At 38.8% G+C, this 23887-nt stretch overlaps 1 protein-coding gene across 19 annotated transcripts in view; it reads right to left on the bottom strand.

Annotated features, from left to right (window-relative positions):
• The window catches only part of ANO4 (anoctamin 4), a 402861-nt gene that overhangs the window by 163409 nt on the left and 215565 nt on the right, over positions 1–23887 (bottom strand). The window lies entirely within an intron of this gene.

Raw genomic sequence — 23887 nt, 5'->3', positions numbered from 1 at the left:
ATCATAAATACAGAGAACAAAATGGGTAGTTGCTGGGAGGAGGGTAAAGGAGATAATGAAGCACAAACTTCCAGTTATAAAATAAATCACAAAGATGAAAAGTATAACATAGGAAATAGGGTCAATAAAACTAATAACATTATATGGTGACAGATGGTAATTTCACTTATGGTGAGCATAGAATAATGTATAGAATTGTCAAATCACTATGCTGCACACCTGGAATTAATATAACATTGTAGGTCAGCCATGGTTCAATTGAAAAAAAAAATAGTGGCAGAGGCGGGAGCAGTTACATAGTGCTACCACATGCTAGAAAGTATTTTAGGGCTTTTAGGTAATGCAATCTTCACCCAACCCTATGAAGCAGGCATTATTGCTGACAAACCAAAACACAAAGCACCTTTGGTAAGATCACAGAGCAAGTAAGGCATGGAGCCTAGGTTCTCAAGGCAGCTGGAGTTCGAGAACAGCTGCTCCACAAGAGGAGAGCTGGGGCTAATATGATCATTTCTTTCTCATGGATTAAATTCTATCGTCATTTTGTTTTTTTGGAAAAAATGTTTAGTTACACATTTGAATCCAGGGTATAGTGCATACAGTTCCCTCTACACATCCTAAAATAAATGTAAGGCCAGGATTAAAAACAAATCTGAAACCCAGTTCTACCACTCGCTACCTGTGTTTCTGGGCATGTTACTTAGTTCATGAGCCTCCATTTCTTCATCTGTAAAATGGGGATAACCATATATACCCGTAAGATTGTTCTGAAACTGGCTGTACTATAAATGGCTGAATAAGGATTTCCTCTTCCTTCCAGAGTTAGAATGCTCGGTGGACATTCTGTGAACCCCGAGCTGATGCGAGAATTCCCTGATGGACCAGGAATCTACTCTCTGAAACTGATGGAGAATTGTACATCTCTGGAGGGGCAAAGGGCTGGAAGTAATCACCAAGCAATTTCTGTTCCTCTCAGCAGGGCTGCCATCTAGCCAGCTGTGTGTCATGCCATCTAGCAACTTGTACTTTTCTGAGCTTCTATTTTCTCTGAAAAATGAGTGAACATCTCAAAGGAGATTTTTTTTCTTTTTTCCATTTTTATACTTGATTCCCTTAGGGACACATGAGAATTTATGAGTGTAGTTCAAAGAAGCTCTTCAGCTGATTCCGATGTAATTCTCTGTCTACAACTCATGCACATACACACATTCTCACTATGCCCTGGTGGATAGAAACCCCTGAAGTACTGTATATATTCCTAAGCAGCCACCCTGTTTCTTCCCTGAGAATGATGTTAGCATTGGCTGCAGGAGAGTGTGTGATATGACCACTCACTTCTCCTCAGTAGACCTTTAAATGGGGTTGCCCATTCACGCTCTAGTCCCCTCTACTTGTTTTCCCTGGATGATCTCATCCCTTCCCAATGGATTTCAATGTCACCCATAGTCCAAAGTCTCACAGATTCTTATCTCTGGCCCAGACCTCTCTTCTGAGTTCTAGATAAGCATAGCCAACGACCACTGTGATACTTGCCTTTGGCTGTCTCATTCGCACATCGGACTCAATGTGTCTAAAATGGATCCACTTCTCTGACAACACTGCTCCTTCTCCTGGGTGCCCTTGGATTCAGGAAATGGCAAAATCAAGTTGCTCAAGTCCAGGCTTATCTTTGACTTTTCCTTTTTCCTTACCCTACTTACAATTACTCACCATGTCTTATTGATTCTACCTCTTAAAATGCTTTTGAATCCGCCCTCTTCTCTCCATCTCCACTGCCACCATGCTCCTTTAAGACACCACTATCTATCTTCTCAAAGATGACCACAGCCTCTTAGCTGGGCTTGTTCCAATTCCATTCTTGCCTTGTGTATTCTCATTGGTAACAGAGATGTCTTTAAAAATGCACTATGATCCATGGTTTCCCGTGGCTCTCTGGAAAATCACTAAAGTGGTTATTTCATGCTATTCCTTCTTTCCCAAGGTTTCAATCACATGGGCCTTCTTTCTTCCTTCTGAATCACCAAGCCCCTGACAATCTCAGGGTTTTCTCATAAGCTATTTTCTATGCCTAACAGATTCCATTCTCTTTCAGGTCTCAAGTTACACGGCAGGCAGAATTTTAATATTATCCCCAAGATTCCCACCCTCCTGGTGTACATGTCCTATATAACCCCCTCTCCTTGAGTGTGGGTGGAACCTGTGAATTTAAGTGAATATACCCATCACTTCTGGGATTGGGATATGGATCTGCTGACTTTGAGTTAATTGCAAACACAGATTATCCTGGATTGGCCTGAATTAATTGGGTGAGTCCTTAAAAGAGAGTCTCGAGATCACAGAGATTCTGCTGCTGCTTTTGAGGAAGTGTGTTCTAAGAGAGTTTATGATGGCAAGGAATCATGAGTGGTTCTAGGAGCTGAGAAGCAGTCCCTGGTTGGCAGGCAGCAATAAAATGGGGGTGTTGGTCCTACAACCTCTAGAAACTAAATTCTACTAATAACCATGTGAGAGAAACTTAAGCTCCAGAAAGGAATGCAGCCTAGCTGACACCTGATGGCAGCCTTGTGGGATCCTAATTGAAAGAACCTGTTGAATTATAACTGGGCTCCTGACACCTGCAGAAACTATGAAATCATAAACATAGGTTATTTTAAGCCTCTAAGTTTGAAGGAATCTCCTATGCAGTAATATAAAACTAATACAGGTCACATTTCAAGGAGTTATTTTTGTAATTATGTATTACACTGTTGTCTCTAGGAGACCGTTCAGCTTCTCCACAGCTGTATTCCCAATACCCAGTATGTTACTAAGTACACAGTCATTGAGAATGAATGTTCCCTAAATTAATTTATGAACATCTTGGGATCTAGACTATGACTAGCTTTTTCATGTTGTTGATTACTTTGTTAAAATCCGATTAGATAGAAAAAAATCTTCTTGCTACCACAAAGGTTTCAAAATGGCTTAAATTTATGAGGAGCTCAAGTAAGTACTCCTCTAGGTCACAATCAGGAGATATCCAGTGCTAAGGACCTAAGCACAAATCTTCACACAGTTCATCAAAAGTTCCCTCTGTTGCTATTATGTGAGCACCAGTGCAACCTGCTCTTGGTACTCTGCATCGACCCTGGTGATCCCTACATCAAGGTTAGGAAACTTACTTCATCAGAATATCTAAAGAAAAATCAACGTTTGGTATATTGGTCCAGATGGGCTAAGACTTAGAATATCTGAAATAAATAATGTAAAAATACCTAACTTCTTTATCGATTACATGTTTAAATAAATTAGATTTACTGGATTAAATAAAACTATTAAAATTAATTTGATTTTTTTTTTTTTTACTTTTCACATATGATGACTAGAAAATTTTAAATTACCTAATTTTTATTGACTGGTACAATGATAAAGGTTTATATCTTGTTTTTGCTACCTGTCCATTGCAGGCCAGCTTACTTTAGTAATTCAGTTATTCATGATGATGGGTCACTGTGTCAGAGGGAAGAAAATCTCAGAGGGTCTCATAATGACACATGCCACTTCAGTGCTCATCCTATTGGACAGAAATGGTCATATGGATCCATTTGTCTATAAGACCATCAGGGAGAGGGATTATATCTGATGAGTAGTGTTAATACACACTGGCATAGAATAGCCTTCCTCCTACTTAGGATCACAGTATACCTAGTGTGTAAAGCAAATATATTTTCTTCCTTACAACATAATAAATCATAAAGTCATTCAAACAAACAACATTATTAAAGATAATCTTAACTACATCAAGCACTATATTGGCCCCTATGGATATAGAGACAGCTAAGACATGTTCCTGCATCTCAGGGAACTCACATTTCAGCAGAGCCATTATTATACTAACTATAAATAGTGTGACAGATATGAACAGAAGTTGGTTTAACCTCCTATGGGAGAACAGGAGTGAAAATGCTCCTTTTGTGGATGCTCCCTCTGTGTAGCACTAAATCTCTCCTTGGAAGTAAGCGATGTCATTTCTGATCTACACAACCTGAGAAGTCCTTTCACTTGTTACAGATCATCATAACATCTCCCTATTCCTTCAAGATGGCATATTAGATAAGTTGAACATGAGGACATCTATATCATCACTGTTGTGCTTTATATTATCATAAATAATCAACCCACTGATAACTATTTACAGTTATGACCCAGCCAATAACCCGTGTGTCATTATGCCCTTACTAAATTACAGTGATTAACAAGTCATAAAATAAGCATGACCCAGAAAGGACAGATGAAAAGGGTGGCTTCTGCCAGTGAATAAGCAATTTAACTTTGGAAAACCTTTTAACGAGCTTGGAAAGGTTATGACATCCTTCCTAGGCCTATTCTATTTATCTTTTGGTGGCATTGCTGATCAAAATTGGAGGATACAGTAATGGGGCACATAGCTGTATAGCTTACAAAGTGTTTTTTGCCTAAAGGTTATGAAAAAGTTGTCAAAGTTGAAGTCCATATGAGTTTCAATAACAGAGAAATGTACCTGATGGATTATACCCAACTTAAATCAGCATTATACCAGTGAGGAACTGATGTAACTTCTTTGCCTACTTTATAGGACTAAGATATCTATCTATCTATTGACAGACATAGATATAGGTCTACTAATATAGGTTATTTGGTATTATCTGACATGATATATAAATGTTAAATATATTAGATTAAATATTATCAGATAATATTATAAATGTAATTATATTAGATAATGCATTTGAAACTATGTTGCATGGGTTTAATTAATGTGTCCTTGAAACTGGATTTTCTTCTCCTTCAAGGCAAATGGTCTTCTGAGCTTCCTGGACCACCACAGTAGGCTAGAACCATATCATGAGCTCTGGCCATTGAGCTGTGAGCAGAACCTTGAAGATTGCTGTGGGATTCACCTTCCCCTGCCACAGAGGCAGGTGTCTGGGTGAAGTGCCCCTGTAACTATAAGAGCAGTCTCCTTCCCTCTCCCCTATTATCCTGAGATCAAGAAATAAATCCTGTTGCCTTAAGTCCTGAGATGACAAAGCCTTGAGTGACATGTGGAAGTTATATAAAGATCTGCATGGAACTTCACAAGATCACAAAGGGATCTAGAAGGAAAAGGAACCCAGGAACAAGATTGAGGATCCTCCACCACTTGGAGGTCAAAGAGAAGAGGTAAGCAAGCAAGGAAGATTGAAAAAGCGCCCATGAAGAAGGTCCACAGCAAGAACATTTTTCAAGGCACAAACGATCCACCATGAGCAGCAATGCTGCTGACAATGGCAGTAAGATGACAGAGATAGCATGCTTTCTGAATTTGGTCATGACTGACCCTTATGAAAGCAGTTTCTGTTGAATGAAGGAGAAAGCTCAGCCTGAGTGAGTAGTTTGAAAGGAAAATAGTAGGTGAGAAAGTAGAGACAGTGATCCTAGATAAAGCTTTCAAGATTTCCTGTGAGGCAGACAAAAATGGGGCAGTCATTGGAGGAGAACATGGGGGTCAAGGAATTTCTTTCTTTAAGATGTGAGCTACAGGAGCATGATTGTAATGACTGAGAAGAGAGCAAAAAATTATGATGCAGGAAAAAGAGGAGACAGTTACAGGAGCAATGTCCTTGAGAAGGTGAAATGAGAGGGGATATAGCAGATAATAGAATGGCTCCTGGGATAGCAATAGACACTTCATGCATAGCAACAAAGGGAAGATATGAATGGAGATATATACAGAAGATCCTACCCAACTGTTTCTGTCTCTATCAGAGCATAGGCAAGGTTATCAGCAGAGCCTGTGTGTGGTGTTTTGTAGGGGAAGGTACAAAAGTGAGATGGTAGAGGGGCAAGAAGAGAATGTGGACTAATAGTTGGCCAACTCCCTCATCTATTTAGTCTTTGGTCAGATGTCACCTTCAGTGAGCCTCCTACTCAATACCCTAAATAAAATCAGGATCTTTTCACCCTCAGTAGTCTCATATTCTATTCTACTCTCTCCTCTGCCATATCATTTGCCACCTTCTAACAATACTATGCTATTTTCTTATTTATCATGTTTATTTTTCACCATCTTCCCCACTAGAATGTGGGCACCATGAGGATAGGGCCTGTTTTGTTCACTGATGTTGATGATGATAGTGATGAAACAATAGCTAAAAACATGGTTGGGACAATTAATCAGCAGGCTCATTATCATATTCGATGTGACAGTTTCCAACATTTAAAATCACTCAAAGCAAGTTTCAGCTCCAAATATTTAAGAATTTACTTAGAACTCTCCCTAAAGAGACTTCATTTAATATTTTTTAAGATTTATTTATTTATTTGAGGCAGGGCAAAGGGAGAGGGAGAAAAATAATCTCAAGCAGACACCCTGCTGAGCATGTAGCCCCAAGTGGGCTCAATCTCATGACCCTGAGATAATGACCTGAGCTGAAATCAAGAGCAATACGTCTAGCCTATTGAGCCACCCAAGGAGCCCCACAATACTTCATTTTAAAGGGATACAGAAGAACAAGTTCACTAAGTATAAACAGAAAAAAAAAAGGAAAATAACAAACTGAAGTTCAGTACTGACTTGGTGACTGCTTTTCTTTGTTTTGCGAACAAAATAGAGTGCTGTATGATATAATGAATTAAGACTAGTAGGTTTTTTTTTTTCATTCCAATAGTGTATGTACAGAGAATAATTGCAGGGCAGAAGATCCCTTCCAGCAATCAGAAGTAACAGTGGATTCCTGAAACATAATGTATACAGTGTTACCCATGAGTTGCCAAATAAAGAACCAGATTTCAGAAGACACACAGGCACTTATTAGTCTGAAAAGTTGAATCAAGGAAGCCTCAGATGAATGCCAGAGTGATTTACTGCTCTGTGCTCCAAAATAATATCCTGACTAAACCAAGAAACCTATAGACTGTGGAGGAAGAGAGGCCCCAAGAGGAGACATAATGCATTTCTGAAGCACTAATGGACATGAGGTCTTGGCGTGTGTAATTTTCTTTCCTGCCTTCTGGACTGCTAAGGTCAAGGGAAATAGAAAGCAGTACAGTTTCATTCTTCTGCTTGCTCTGTTCCCAGCCTTCCATAAAGCTCTTTATAATTTCAACATTTAGAAAAAGTCAGAATGGCAAACAGAGGTGAAAAACAACTCTAGTGAGCAACAAATATCATCTTCTTGGAAGACTATCACCATCTTGGTTAAGTTTGCAGGTAATGACTGGTACTGTTGGTGCACTAAAACTCTTGGTTTGAAAGAAATCCAGCAATTAGATGACTCCTTAAATAGAAGCACAAGGAAAGACTATCCATTGGAAGAAAGACAGTCTCTTCAATAAATGGTGCTGGGAAAATTGGACATCCACATGCAGAAAAATGAAACTGGACCACTCTCTTTCACCATACACAAAGATAAACTCAAAATGGATGAGAGATCTAAATGTGAGACAAGATTCCATAAAAATCCTAGAGGAGAACACAGGCAACACCCTTTTTGAACTTGGCCACAGTAACTTCTTGCAAGATACATCCACAAAGGCAAAAGAAACAAAAGCAAAAATGAACTATTGGGACTTCATCAAGATAAGAAGCTTTTGCACAGCAAAGGATACAGTCAACAAAACTAAAAGACAACCTACAGAATGGGAGAAGATATTTGCAAATGACATATCAGATAAAGGGCTAGTTTCCAAAATCTATAAAGAACTTATTAAACTCAACACCAAAGAAACAAACAATCCAATCATGAAATGGGCAAAAGACATGAACAGAAATCTCACAGAGGAAGACATGGACATGGCCAACAAGCACATGAGAAAATGCTCTGCATCACTTGCCATCAGGGAAATACAAATCAAAACCACAATGAGATACCACCTCACACCAGTGAGAATGGGGAAAATTAACAAGGCAGGAAACCACAAATGTTGGAGAGGATGCGGAGAAAAGGGAACCCTCTTACACTGTTGGTGGGAATGTGAACTGGTGCAGCCACTCTGGAAAACTGTGTGGAGGTTCCTCAAAGAGTTAAAAATAGACCTGCCCTACGACCCAGCAATTGCACTGTTGGGGATTTACCCCAAAGATTCAGATGCAATGAAACGTCGGGACACCTGCACCCCGATGTTTCTATCAGCAATGGCCACAATAGCCAAACTGTGGAAGGAGCCTCGGTGTCCATCGAAAGATGAATGGATAAAGAAGATGTGGTTTATGTATACAATGGAATATTACTCAGCCATTAGAAACGACAAATACCCACCATTTGCTTCAACGTGGATGGAACTGGAGGGTATTATGCTGAGTGAAATAAGTCAATCGGAGAAGGACAAACAGTGTATGTTCTCATTCATTTGGGGAATATGAATAATAGTGAAAGGGAATATAAAGGAAGGGAAAAGAAATGTTGGGAAATATCAGGAAGGGAGACAGAACATAAAGACTCCTAACTCGGGGAAATGAACTAGGGGTGGTAGAAGGGGAGGAGGGTGGGTGTTGGAGGGGAATGGGTGACGGGCACTGAGGTGGACACTTGACGGGATGAGCACTGGGTGTTTTTCTGTATGTTGGTAAATTGAACACCAATAAAAGTTAATTTAAAAGAAAAAAAAAAGAAGCACAAGGTGATGTATTTGGTTGCAGAGAAGCTAATTGACACTAGGGTAGATCACTTAAAAAAAATAACTAAAAATGCATAACTAGCTATTATCCATCCAGTCATTAAGGCCTAGGAAAACAATTATATCTGACAGGATTATATTCATGGGAAATTGCTTAATGAACATAAACAATGTGAAAGTCAAAATGAAATGATGATCCAGGCACTATGATTTGTTTTGTGGGGAGGCCCTTGCCGTCCTCATGGGATTTCCGTGAACTAATTAAATGGAGGAAGCAGAGGTACACAGAGGAGCCCTGAGTCCTCAATAGTATAAGGTATGCCTTTGCTCATACTGTTCCCTTTCTGGAATACCATGCACTTTATTTTCCTTCTCAGTAAATACCTACTCATTTATTCATCCTTCAAGACCTAAGTCACTTCCTCAAACCTTCCTAAAACCTCTGGACAGAGTCTGAAGTCCCCTTATGCTTTCACAGAAACTTTTTAGGCAGACAGCCTAAATTAAACTAAACAAGTTTTTTTTTTTTGTATATTTTTTATTGGAGTTTGATTTGTAAAGATCTAGCATAACACCCAGTGCTCATCCCGTCAAGTGCCCGCCTCAGTGCCCGTCACCCAGTCACCCCAACCCCCCGTCCACCTCCTTTTCCACTACCCCTGGTTTGTTTCCCAGAGTTAGGAGTCTCTCATGTTGTGTCTCTCTCTCTGATATTTCTCACTCATTTTCTCTCCTTTCCCCTTTATTCCCTTTCACTATTTTTTATATTCCCCAAATGGATGAGACCATATAATGTTTGTCTTTCTCTGACTGACTTACTTTACTCAGAATAATACCTTCCAGTTCCATCCACTTTGAAGCAAATGGTGGGTACTCATCATGGGTATGAGGCAGGTTCTATTTTCCAAAGACGGCCCTGACAATAGCTTTTTCATCCCACACATCTTCTAGAACCTTGCCGCTCTCCATCAAGATGTAGAATCTGTCCCTTCCCTTTGATCCTCCCTCTGCCAATGCGCTGTAGAGGAAGAAATGCTTATGTGTCTAAGTCATAAAAATGCACTCTGCCGTATACTCTTGGAACCCAGCCACCATGTCACAAGGAAGCTTAAAGTCAAGGAGCCTCAGAAATGCCTATGGAGAGATCAGATGGAAAGGAACCAAGGTCCACAGCCCACAGGTCAGCTTGAGCTCTCTGCTGACAGCCAGCACTAATCTTCCAGCTCTGTGAGTCAACCATCTTAAAAAGGGATCCACCAAAGCTGCTCTAGCTGATGCCCTGGAGCAGAGAAGAGCTATCCCCGCCAGCCCTGCAGATCTGAGAATAAATAAATGAATGGTATCTTAAGACACAAGTTCTAGAGTTATTATGCAACAATAGATAACCAGAATCCTTTTTTATTTTTGATTCTCCACTGCCTGGCACGGTGCCTGGAATATGATAGACACTCAATACACGTGTGTATGATGATCAATACTCTCACGCCACAAGAGCTGGAAGTGGTGGAGAGGACCTTCCTCTTTTATTCCTCTTCTGGGCAGTTGTGGGGGAAGGAGTTTTCAACTTGTCTTTTCTTTTCCTCTCTGCATTACAAATACACAGATGTCTCTTTATGTGGGCTGTTGAGTTACTGTCTCCATGAGATTTGGTCCCAGTGAACTTAGCTCAGCTTTGAACAAAGAGAACCATTTGGTGGTAGCATCAAAACAAAACTGTAGCTGTAGAAAAGACACTGTGATTGTGGACAATTTGCTCAGCCATGCCCATGTGAAATACCAGAAAGGGCATTCCCACCACCATCTTGGTGGGGGTAGTATTAAGATTCATGACTTACAAATGTAAAACCATTTGGATATGACCGGTTGGGGACTGGCATAGCCCTAAGTGAAGGGACAGGTGGCTAGTCAATCTTAGGAGAAGGGTTGATGGCTGCTCTATAATGTTTTTTGTAAGCTTGGCATCTCTGCCCCTTCCTAAGGCCTCCTTCTTATTGCTGAAAAAAAAAAAGCTAGGACTATATTTTTCAGAATCCCCTTTCCCGTGGAAAGATAACCAATGCTTAAGTGAAATCTGGAAAGTGGAGAAGAAGAAGCTGTTTTTCTACCACAGGTAAACCGTTAGAGACAAGGGATACATTATTGTGTACATTGTTTGTGTAAGTTAAAGACAGCTTCGGTAAGTTTTTTGAGAATCATCTGTGCCATACTCAGACATTCTTGAGATCCCTAGTGGCTCCTATGCCAGCTCCTGGGACCCACCCCTATGGTCCTTCCAGAAATAGATGAAGATGGCTTCCTTACCTTCACTCACTACTCACTTCACTACTACTCACTTACTTCACTCACTGCCCCCTCCTGTACTATACCCTTGTATTCAATACTACTTACTCTTCTTAACCTCGTCTCTGCCCACATAAGCAGAAATGCAAGACAAAAGTGAACAGTGGAAAACTAAACTGCCTTAGAGTGTAGGGATTAGGAATGCAAATTTCAGTTTCTCTGTGCTTAATAGTTCCCCCATTATTTTAGAAACTTTCTTTGGGTTTCTGGAATGAAATAGTGACTCCTACACAGTATTCCTGCAAATTTTATCCATATTTGACATATCACTTCTGACATATTTGTTATGTAATGCATTAAGGGCCAATACTCATTAGATATTTGATGAATGAATCCATCTAGAAATAGAGTCATCAGACACCAACAACTGCTCTTAAAGTATGCCTAAATGTAATAGGAAGTGAGTTAAACCTTGGTTTGTGCCTCAAGGGACAGAGTTGCATCATCACTTTTGCAACAAAAGTATATCAGGCTTGGTTAATAAAATTCAGCTTACAATTCATCTTTTTCAATGTTTCCACTTACAAGGATTAAAAGTAGACTTTAAGTTTACAGTTCTCTGGGCTACTTCAAAACTTTGAAATCTCTCCATCTCCTTAATGAATAATTACTGTCATATCCCTAGTATATACTTTGAATAATCTTCAGCAATTTAATATAACACGTGGTAAAAAACAACAGGAACAGAAATAACACCATAAAGAAAGGACTTCAGTTCCTCTAAGAGCTGCAACAATGCAGAGCCTACATTTGGTGTGTGATAAGTGATGACCATGCAAAATGTGTTTTACATTAGACAAGTTCAGTTTAGACCACTGAGGAAGTCTTTCATATTGTTTTGTCTTGTCTTGTGGGATGGTAACAATAGTTGATAACACCAACTCAGTTCTTCAGCTGTGTCTTATATAATGGGTATTTTTTCCCATTAATGTTGTTCTGTCTTTAGAAAAGAATGTGCGTGAATCACATAAAATATGTATTGATTTAGAATAAATTTTTGCGTAAATCAGCTTAATATAACTTTGTACTGGTCATCATGATCTGGCAACAGAAATGCTTTCCTAAACAAGCAAAAGCAGTAGAGACAATAATAATTAGGCCCTCATGATCCTGGAGACCTGGGATCAAGTCCCATGTTGGGCTCCCTGCATGGAGCCTGTATTTCCCTCTGCCTCTTTCTCTCTCTCATGAATAAATAAATAAAATCTTTAAAAATAATAATAATAATTAGGCCCTCGGATACTTACCTGGTCTCAAAAATTATACTGAAAGTAATGGAGCTGTCAGGAAGAAGAAGATAGACAGAGGGAGAGAAACAGAAGAGAGAGACAGAAGACAGGGAGACAGAGAAAATGAGACAGAGAAGAGACAGAGGAGAGAGGGCCCTCACCCACAATTTGATAAAACTTCCTTAAGATGGAGCAGTGAGAACAAGGACATGATTCGGATGAACTAATATGGGGCAGTGACACCTTTTTGGTGACACCAAAAAGGACTAAGTCCTGGCAATGAGGTAAGACTTACCATTAGTATCTCTTGCTACCTACCAGATCCTTTCAGCATTCCCTAGACACAGTGCAAGGGCCCTGGGGCCAAGGGGTGATGGGGTTGAATGCCTGAGATCAGGAAGGACAGAACAGTCAAAACACAACAGCAAAGCACATGCAGTACACACCAGAGACACTCCCTGAAGTGCCAGGCCCTGGACACTCCATGACCTCTTCTTCATAAGGCCATTACTTTCATGAGCAGGAGATATAACTGGCTTTACTAGGACACAGAAAAAGGCAGAGACTTGGACAAAATGTTAAAATCAAGTTTATCTCAAAAGAAAGAACAAGATAGGGCCATAGCCAGAGGTCTAAGTGAAACACATATAAGTAACATGACTGATGGAGAATTTAAAGTAACAATTATAAGGATACTCACTGGGCTTGAGAAAAGAAGATGAGTGAAACTCTTATAACACACATAAAGAATTTAAAAAAGAATGAATCTGAGATGAAGAATACAATAAGCAAGATTGGAAACAGGCTTGATGCTATGAACAGCAGGCCAGAAGAAGCAGAAGAATCAATTAATGCAGACCTAGAAGACAAAATAATGGAAAACTATAAACTTGAACAAAAGAGAAAAAGAATTATGCAACATAAGAAGACACTTAGGGAACTCAGTGCCACACCAAACATAATGACATTCATATTACAGGAGATGCATAAGAAGAAGAGAGTAAAGGGTCAGAAATTTCAAGAAATAACAGCAGAAACTTCCCTAGTCTGGGGAAGGAAACAGACATCCAGATCGATCCAGAAGGCAGAGAACTCCCAACAAAATAAACAAAAGCAGGACAACACCAAGACATATTGTAATTTAATTTGCAAAATACAGTGATAAAAAAAAATCTTAAAAGCAGCAAGACCAAAGTCCTTAACTTACAAGGAAAACTCTATAAGGCCAGCTGGAGATTCCTCACCAGAAATTTGGCAAGCCAGAAGAGCATGACATAATCTATTCAAAGTGCTGAGTGGGAAAAGTTCTGCAGCCAAAACTACTCTATCCAGCAAGGCTATCATTCAGAATAGAAGGAAAGACAGTTTCCCAGACAAACAAAATCTAAAGAAGTTCATGACCACTAAACCAGATCTACAAGAAATATTAAAGGGGACTCTATGAGAGCAAAGAAGAGACCAAAAGTAACAAAGGAGCAGAGAAAATGTCCAGAAACTACCACAAAAAAGTAATCAAATGGCAGTAAATATATATCTATCAATAATTACTTTGAATGTAAATGGACTAAATGCTACAATCAAAAGATACAGGGTGTCAGAATAGACTTAAAAAAAAAAAAAACAAGATCCATGTATATACTGCCTACAAGAGACTAATTTTTGACCTAAAGACACCTGCAGTTTGAAAGTGAGGGTGTGGAGAGATATTTCTCATACAAATGAATGTAAAAGAAAGTCAGAGTAGCAATATACATGTCAGACAAAATAGGCTTTTTTGTTATTGTATTGTTTTTATCCTGCTTTGGTAATAGGGTAGTACTGACTTCATGGAATGATTTTGAATGTGTTCCTTCTATTTCATTATTTAAAAGATTTGATAAAGATTGTCACAAATTATTATTTTTTAATGTTTGGGAGAATTCATCAATGAAATCATGTGGGCATGGGTTTTCCTGTCCTAGGAGATCTGGGGTTCCTAGTTCAACTTTCATTCTTGTTATTGGTCTAAGAATATTTCTTTTTTTTTTTTAAGGCTTTATTTATTATTATTTTTTAATTTTTTTATTTATTTATGATAGTCAGAGAGAGAGAGGCAGAGACATAGGCAGAGGGAGAAGCAGGCTCCATGCACCAGGAGCCCGACGTGGGATTCGATCCCGGTTCTCCAGGATCGCGCCCTGGGCCAAAGGCAGGCGCCAAACCGCTGCGCCACCCAGGGATCCCTGGTCTAAGAATATTTCTATTTCTTGGATTCAAGATTCATGATTCAATCATGGTAGCTCAAGCATTTTTAGGAATTATCTTTTTTTTTTCTAAGTTATCTGATTTGTTAGTATGTAATTGCTTATAGTAATCTGTTATCACACTATGTATTTCTGTGGTTATCTGTTGTATTGTTTGCTCTTCCATTTCTCATTTTGGTTTTTGAGATGTCTCTCTCTTTTTATCTTAATGTAGTTAAAGCATTGCCAACTTTGGTTTTTAAAAAACAAAAAAACAAAACTGACCATTACTTTCAACATTACATTATTGTTTATTTTTGTCTCTATTTTATTTCTGATTTTTCTCTGTTATTTCCTTCCTCTACTAAATTTCAGCTAAGTTTCTTCTTTTTCTAGTTCTTTGTGGTGTTAAGTTTATTTGAACCTTTTTTCTTAATACAAGCATTACAGCATCAATTTCACTTTAACATCTGCTTTTACTGTATCCCATAGGTTTTAGAATATTGTGTTTTCTTTTTCTTTTTTGTTTTGATACCTATTTTGATTTGCCGTGTGATTTCTTATTTGGCTGATAGCTTGTAGAGTAGTGTGTTAATATTTAAATGTTAATATTTATATTGTAGATTTTCCAGTTTTGTTTTATTGTTGATCTTCAGTTTTGTACCACCTTTGTTGAAAAATATACTTGGTATGATTTCAGTCTTCTTAAATTTGTAGTATTTGTTATGTCTTTTAATGTGATTTAACCAGGGGATTATGTGTGTACTTGAAGAAAATCTGTATTCTATTTTCTTGGATGGAATGTTTTATATATACTTTTAGAACCATGTATTATTTTTTTATTTCTTTTTTTTATTTATTTATGATAGACACACACACAGAGGGGAGAGAGAGAGAGAGAGAGAGAGAGAGAGAGAGAGAGAGGCAGAGACACAGGCAGAGGGAGAAGCAGGCTCCATGCCGGGAGCCTGACACGGGACTCGATCCCGGGACTCCAGGATCGCGCCCTGGGCCAAAGGCAGGCGCGAAACCGCTGAGCCACCCAGGGATCCCCTAGAACCATGTATTCTTAACTATGTTTCAAGTAAAAAAAAAAATCCTAAAAAATAAAAAATTAATCACTTTAATTGAGGGTACTCACTTAAAATAAAGCATATCAGAGGGGTGGTGGGTGAAATAGGTGAAGGATATTAAGAACACACTTATCATAACGAGCACTGAGTAACAATGTATAGAATTGTAGAATCATTACATTGTACATTTGAAACTAATATAATACCATATGTTAACTATAGTGGAACTAAAATTAAATGGAACCTTACCATTAAAATGGTAACCCCTAAAAGACACTATGACCTGAATGCTTTATGTCTCCAAAAAATATGTTGAAATCCTAATCCCCAACGTGATGATATTAAGAGATGAAAGCATCTGGAAGGTTATTAGGTCAGAAAGGTAGAAGGTTCATCCTTCATGAACAGGATTAGAGCCTTTATATATAAAAGAGACATGAGAGAGGTAGCTCACTCCTTCTGCCATGTGAAAACAGAGTGAGAAGGCAATGGCTATGAACCAGGACTCAGGGCCTCAGCAGGCACCAAATTTGTGGGTTGCTTGTTCTTGAACTTCCCAGTGTCCAGAACTGTGAGAAATTTCTATTGTTTATAAACCATCCAGTCTGTGGTATTTTGTTATAAGAGCCTGAACTATAGGTCCCACAGACCTTCAAGGAATCTCTAGGGCTTTGATGTTCAGAGAAAATCTGTTTTCTCTGCTCAGTGCTTATGATTGTCCTTAAATTGCTTTTTCCCTTTATCTCAACCTGAGACCCTTGATAATACATACATGTGACATATAAGAAAGTGGAGATTAAGTAAAGTAAGTCTCTCTCTTCAGGCCAGAAAACACTAGAGGACTGGAATTTGGATAGTTGAGTTTGTCCTGACACTCATTTATTTTAGACACTCATCATTATGGTTTTACCTGTGAAGAAAGGGAAGAGTCCCTGGTTCTCTTCTCATATCTTAGAGCTCTGGATCCTGAGAGAGCATCTACAGCAACTAGCTGGATGTGGTTACAAAACATAAACAGGGATTGAAAATAGAAAGGGTAGTATAGGCCAGAAGCCTGTGTAGGCAGAGAACATCTGGGTGAAATTAGAGTCTTAAATGGGGAAATCTTTGTGAAATTTTCCCTTGAATAGGGTAAAGCAAGACTAGGATGAGCAAACAAATACAGTTTAGTTGGTGTTATTGTGTTTGTTTGTTTGTTTGTTTTAAGCTCTGGATTGATCTATAACTTCATTCCCTAATGAACCCAAAACCAAATTCTCTGGAAGCAGATAAATACCTGAACCTTAACAATACTTAACTTGTTACCTGATGTATTCTGTTTTTCCAAGAGCATTAAAGATAACCATTCATCTCATTAGTGCATTAACAACATATGGTCAGCTGATGTTCCTATTCCTAATGGCTATAGTTTAAGGAATTTACAAACTCTATGAAAATTTTTCTAAAGTTTATCTTGAAAAACTATTTTAAAAGTAAGTGTTAATATACTTTATTTAGCTATAATAATAATAATAATAATAATAATAAAGATTTATTAAATGCTGAGATATAGAGCTAAGCACTTGATATGAATTATCTCATTTAACTATCATAATAACCATGAAATATATCTCATTAGTCTCGTTTTGTAGTTGAGCTAACTTCCCTAGGAGTACACAGCTTTTAGTGGCAGGAAAAATAAGCACTGAGAATATCTAGCCCCAGACTCTTAATCATTTTATTAGGTACCTACAACTGTGTAACAGATTATATCATGAACTTAGAGGCTTACACTAGTGATCCCAGAGTTTCTGTAGGTCAGGAACCCAAGTACAACTTAGCTGGCTTTTCGGCTTTGGGGTCTTCACCAGGTTCCAATGCAGCTCTTGTTTAGGGCTACCATCTCATCAGAGGCTTAGCTGAGGAAAGGTGTGCTTTCAAATTCCCCCAGTTGTTGGTAGAATTCACCTCCTCATGGTTGTAGGACTGAGTTTCCTATTCTGTTGCTGGCTGTCAAGTGAGGGCAACTCTTGACTCCTAGAGGCCACCCCACCTTTTTTTGTACCTGACCCTCTTCACAGACTGTCTTACAAAATGGTAGTTTACTTCCTTAAATCCAACAAATAAGAGTCTTTCTAATGCCAGTCAGCTTGGGGTCCTATGTACCATAAACAATGACAGAAGTGACTTTCTACTACATTGGCTATAGCCTATGGTTAAAAGCAAGTCCCACATCCTGCCTGCATTTAAGGGGAGGAATTATACAAAGGTGTGAAAACCATGAGGCAGCCTTACTGACTTTAAGGTCTTTCCACCACAACCACTAGGCAAGTAAGAGTGGAACTGTGCTTGTGCCAACTTCTCAATCTTTGCCAAATCTGTACAGCATCTACTATTTTAAATTATATTTAAATATTCTAAATTACATATTTTAATTGCCTTTATTTTCTTAAGCTGACCCACTTTTAAAATAAAGAGCTTTTATAACACATACATATAGAGAAAAATCAATATTACCTGCCATAAAAAGAAGGTAAAACAAAGCAAAATAAAGGCAAAGTAAAAAAAAACAAAAACAAAAACAAAAAAAAAAAACAAAGATTTATACTGTACTATGTATTTACCTATATGGGCTCACTTAATTGTCGTGCAATTCATGGTAAACAGTATCATCCTCTTTATTAAAAATACAGAAACCGAGATCCAGAAAAGTTTGGTAAGCCATTCAAGACAACACAGCTTGTAAGTGGTTTTAACAAGATTCAGATCCATGGCATCTGGCAGCCAAAGTGCACAAGAACTATGGTCTAGCACTCAACTCATCATGAATCCCAACTTTCCTGGTTCCTTTTCCTTTTCCTTACTCTACCTGTCTCCTCAGCCTTTCTCCTAACCTCTTCAACCCCAAGATCCATCTTCAAATACCAGACATCAATACAATATAAGAATGAAGAGCAAGTATGCCCAGGTTTTACTCCTAGCTTTATCTCTTGTTGGCTTTTTCCCCTGGAGTAAAGTATTGCTTTGCCTCAGTTGTCATATCTATAAAATGGGGGTGATAATAGTAGGAGCTTAATAAATAGGAGTTAAAATTTTAATAGTTTTTATCACAGTCTCAAAGAAAAATGTCCAAGACACCTAACCTTGAGTATTGTGTGTTTATTGCAGTTAGGTTTTCAGTCCTTCTAGGGAACAAGTGAAAACAGAAAAAAGTTTGACAGAATGCTTTATTTTGCTTTGTTTTTTTTTTTTTTGTCTGTTTTTAAAGCTTACTATAATTAATCATGTTTGAGGGCAATGCCCTTGAGTAGCACTGAGAGGATGGAGTCTTGTGCCCAAAGAGTTGGCCTTAGCTAGGAGGATGGTCAGGATAACCTGAGCACTAGAGGGAAGGTTGTTCATGGGCACAGATGGAGGCAATGGTGTCCCTGCAATGGGAGGAACTTGTGGTCATTCTTTTCTTATTGCTTCAAGGACATTGCTCTGTAAATTCTTCCTTCACGCTTCTACAACGTCAATTTTGCCTCTCAGGTAAGTGATTTATATTAACATGAAAGCATGCAATTATTTCTCCTATCTTCAATAGAAAGAACTCTTTCCTGATGCAACTTCTTACTCCAGTTATCACTCCATTCTCTCTTTCAAAAGACCGATTTATATAGTCAATCGGAGAAGGACAAGCAGTGTTATGTTCTCATTCATTTGGGGAATATAAATAATAGTGAAAGGGAATATAAAGGAAGGGAGAAGAAATGTTGGGAAATATCAGGAAGGGAGACAGAACATAAAGACTCCTAACTCGGGGAAACGAACTAGGGGTGGTGGAAGGGGGGAGGAGGGCGGGTGTTGGAGGGGAATGGGTGACGGGCACTGAGGTGGACACTTGACGGGATGAGCACTGGGTGTTTTTCTGTATGTTGGTAAATTGAACACCAATAAAAATTAATTAAAAAAAAAAAAAGACCGATTTATCACTGCTGACTCCAAGTCTTTTCCTGCCGTTCTTTCCTGAATATACTTTGGTCATGCTTTCACCTCCACCTCCCCACAGAAATGTTCCTTGCCCAGCTCACCAAACTCCTCCACATTGCTAAATTCAATAGCTAACTTTGGTCCTCATCTTTCTTGCTTCATCAGCAGCATGTGACATGACAGCTCCCCCCTCCTGGGCACCACACCCTCTGAGTTCCCTCCTGCCTCCTGCTGCTTACTCTCTACCCTCCAAATTCACAACACAGGTATGCCCCACATTCAATACTCAGATCTCTCTTCCATTTGTAGTCATTCCTTTGGAGAGTTCATCCCAATGTGTATCTCCCAGTCAGAGCTCTCCTGTATTCCAGATTCTTCTGTCCTACTCAACATCTCCATGCTTAACCTGTCTACGAGAGGACCCACACTTTTCTGCATCCCTGTAAACAGCAGCTCCTTCCTTTCAACTCCTTAAATGAGTAGTATGTAACAGATAAACAGCCTGTGACTCTTCTCTCTCACATCACTTACCCAACCTGTTTGAAATTCCCATAAGGTCTACTTTCTACTCTTATCAGCATCTCTGCTGTGTGTTTGAACAACCCACCATCCTCTTCTTCCAGAATCCTTGCAACAAATCTCCTAACTGATCTCCCTGCATCTGTCCTTGCTAGGACTCCCAAAATCAATATGTAACATGAGTGACCTTAATAAAACAAAAATCAGATTTGTGTCATGCCTCTGCTCAAAACTGTCCCAGGATGTCCTTGTCACTCAGACAAGCTAGTATCCCAGTGACCACTAAGGCCTGATGTCATCCATCTGCTATTGTCTCTCTGGTGTAATTCTTACTATTTTCCACCTTGCTCAGTAACTCCTGTTATATTGGCCTCTTCAGTGTACCATGAACACACCACGGAAGCTTCTGCCTCAGGGCCTTTGAACTTACTGTTCTCTTTTCATGGAAGAGAGGCCTACCCTTGCCAACTTCTACAAAGTTATAAGCCCCTTCCAACACTTTCTGCTTTACTCTCTTCCCCATAGTGTTTTTGATATTTTATGTATATTTACTTTTTTAAAAAGATTTTATTTATTCATGAGAGACACACACACACAAAGAGAGAGAGAGAGAGAGAGGCAGAGACACAGGCAGAGGGAGAAGCAGGCTCCATGAAGAGAGCCCGACGCGGGACTTGATCTCAGGTCTCCAGGATCATGCCCTGGGCTGACGGCAGCGCTAAACTGCTGAGCCACCTGGGCTGCCCATATTTACTTTTTAATTTTGTGCTTCAGTTCCAGCAGAAAAGGGCTTTTTGTTTTATTTACTGCTGAGTTCCTAGTACTCAAAGCAGGGCCTGGCATAGAGGGAGTGTGCAAGTTTGGTGAATGAATTAACTATCATCAAAATGGTATGATTTATCTAATTATAGTTATTTTGTAATTACTAATGAGAGAGGTTTTACCCCCATGTTCTGAGTCTAAAGAGAAAAAGTGCTTCATTAATACAACTACTACTCACACATTCCAAACAATTCAAAAGTCATCCACAATTTGATTATTAATATGCAGGAAAAGATAAACTTCTCACTGATGATAATCATTATTTCAAAATAGGTACCAAAGGGCCAGTGATGGGCATACAATTTAAAATGAAAAAAAAAATCGAAATGGAAAATGTAAATATGTAAGTATGAGTTTACCTTTAAAAAGGAGATCTCTTTAAATAGACACTAAGCAGCAGATCATTTGGACCTAATGATACTTTACTTGGGAATTTTACTGTGGACTACATTCTCTAGGCTAATCTGGAAGATGAGTTACAGAATATTAAAGACCCAAGGTGCCAAAAGCAAGCAATTTGCTGCTGACTAATCAGGCAGAGACAATTTTTTTTTTTTTAGGAAAGATCAAATTTGACTATGTCTTCCCTTTTATCATGAATTGAAGATTCTCCCAGTTGTTTCTTGAAATTCAGCATTAAAAGAGATGATGATTCTCTTACTACCAAAATGTTCAACGACAGAGCCTGTCTTTACCGATGTGCAGGCAAAAACCTTAAGTCTGTGAAACATGTTTTCCATAATTGTTGGGCATCATGACACATACTGAATAAAGAAAAATACTAATCATAAAGTGTGTTTAATGTTAAGCATTTCAGACATGTATGGATTCACACCAGGCTTTCTAGGTTTTCTTTTTTCTTTTCCACCCTTAACTAAGTTCTTCATTTCCTGTACAAGAGTGAAGCAACGTCTGGAAACTGAAATAGCTATTAATATTATTGTCTCTTTGCTATACCTGTTTATATAACACTTGATTTAAGTAAGAGTGCTTTTGATGGCTTCTAAATCTAACAACACAATGTAGATACAAGTTAGTTATTCAACTAAGGGACATTTTATTTTAATTATTTGTGACAGGGAAAAATGAATTTATCTATCATTTCCTGCTGCCTCCCAAGCAGAGAAGAACCTGCAAAGGCCCCTCTTGCTGAGCCTGCTTTGGCTATGAGAACACAAAACAGAGCTCAGAGGCTGAATGAGAGTCAATTGTGCCATGTATGCAAAAGGTGTGGGCTCCAGGAAAGACTGGAGCGGGGCAGTGGGAAAGTCTGCTTAGAAGGAAGGTTCCAGAAGGAGGAAAACCTAGTTGTTGGTAGTGGATAGAGGATTGTGGGGAACTGGAGAAATAGGAAAGCTGTCATTCAGGGAAGACGTTTCAGAGGGAAAAGTTAAAAGAAGTGCTTAGATTAAGTTTTTATGAATTTTTCTATATGGTGACACCACCTTTTTTCTAATTGCTGTTTTTTTCTAGCATGCATGAAACAAATACCTAGCTTCTAAAATTTCAAAAAATTACAAATGAACAAACCCAAACCATATAGCACAACTGGGTAACACAATTCTCTGCTGCATGCTTTAATTCCAGGAGGTGGATACTGTAGCACAGATGATATATTAGGACACACAGAAGATGTACTATCTTTGTAGTACTGGGTATTATTCAGAAGTATTGGCTTTTTGAGTTATAACTAACAAGTCATAAAATGGCATTAAAATGATCTAGGCAGAAGAAACCCCAGTAATGGAGAACATAGTTACAAAGCTTAAGATAGAAATCTCTCAGTAATTCTCAGTAATTGAAAAGCCACCCTGTTTTGATGGGAGTTAGAACTCAGAATCAGAATGGATTCGAAGAAGGACTTTCATTATTTAGGATCATGTGGCAATTCACATTGCTTGATATAAAAACTCTGAATAAGAAATAAGAGTAAGAGATGAAGGAATGATTTTTAAGGATAAGAATATTAATGCACTATCAGTGTTAAGAGAAGAGTATACAGCTGTCTCAATGGGCACTTAAGATTTATCAAAGATGTGTTCTGTGGGTAGAACAAAGATTTTCTGGAACCCCACAAAAGTGGAAACAGCAACACAGTTAACTCAGTGTGTTGCTCCAAGGAAATCTCCGACTGAGACAGTCTTCTGAGGAACCCAGATTCACTTTCCAAAGAAGCAGAAACTGTTATGGCCACAATCATCTCACCTTTGTTTTTTGCTTTAAGATCTATTTATTTGAGAGAGAGATAGAAAAAGAGAAAGAATGCACATGAGAGAGCACACTTGTGAGAGGAGGGGCAGAGAGAGAGGGAGAGAAACGGAGAGAAGTATACTCTGTGCTGAACCTCAGCTGGGAGCTAGACTCTGCTCCATCTCAGTACCCTGAGGTCACAACCTGAGCAGAAATCAAGAGTCAGATGCTCAATGGACTGAGACACTAAAGCACCCCACGCTATTTTTCTAATTCCCTTTTTGGAGAAATACTGCTTCTGTTTCATAAATGCTCAAGAGTTGAGGTCAGTCTAACGGATCTGTAAAAGTCCCACGTATCTAAAGTGTCCCAAGATCAGCTTGCAACTGCATGTACCATACAAAGAAAAACCTGGATGTCTGATTTCAAAGATCTATCCCCTCAGCCTTGATGAGCAGAATCAGAAGCAAACATTTTTAACTGCCAGTATGTTCTCCTCATTGACTATGAAAAACTCCAGAAGCTTTGCAAAATGTTTAAGGGAAATCTAAGAAGAGTTACATCATCTAGCTAACAGGACCAGGTTCTATAAATGAGCATGGTATTCTGGGGTACACAACAATCTCATTGTGGGTTATTGTCAGAGGTGTGGCTGGACCTTGGGTACCTTCCTTGGTAATTTTTCCCTTGAAAATCTCTAGACAGAGAAGGAAGGAAGGGGAAGAGAGAGAAAAACACAGGTAACTCTTGAGTTATGGAACCTTATTAAAAAAAAAGACTTCTGAATGTCTCTTAAAACTGGAATCATTTTCTAAATTCCAGGTGTTTTGGGCCAAATCAGCCAGACAATCTCTCCTGGTATATGATGATGTCCAAGCTCATTACATTTCCTGAAATGGAAAAAGAGTCTCCAGAGTGGGACGAT

The sequence above is a fragment of the Vulpes vulpes genome, chromosome 10 (assembly GCF_048418805.1).
Source record: "Vulpes vulpes isolate BD-2025 chromosome 10, VulVul3, whole genome shotgun sequence".
Lineage (NCBI taxonomy): Eukaryota > Metazoa > Chordata > Mammalia > Carnivora > Canidae > Vulpes > Vulpes vulpes.
The sequence above is the reverse complement of the archived record's forward strand: the minus strand, read 5'-3'. Positions and strand labels throughout refer to the sequence as shown.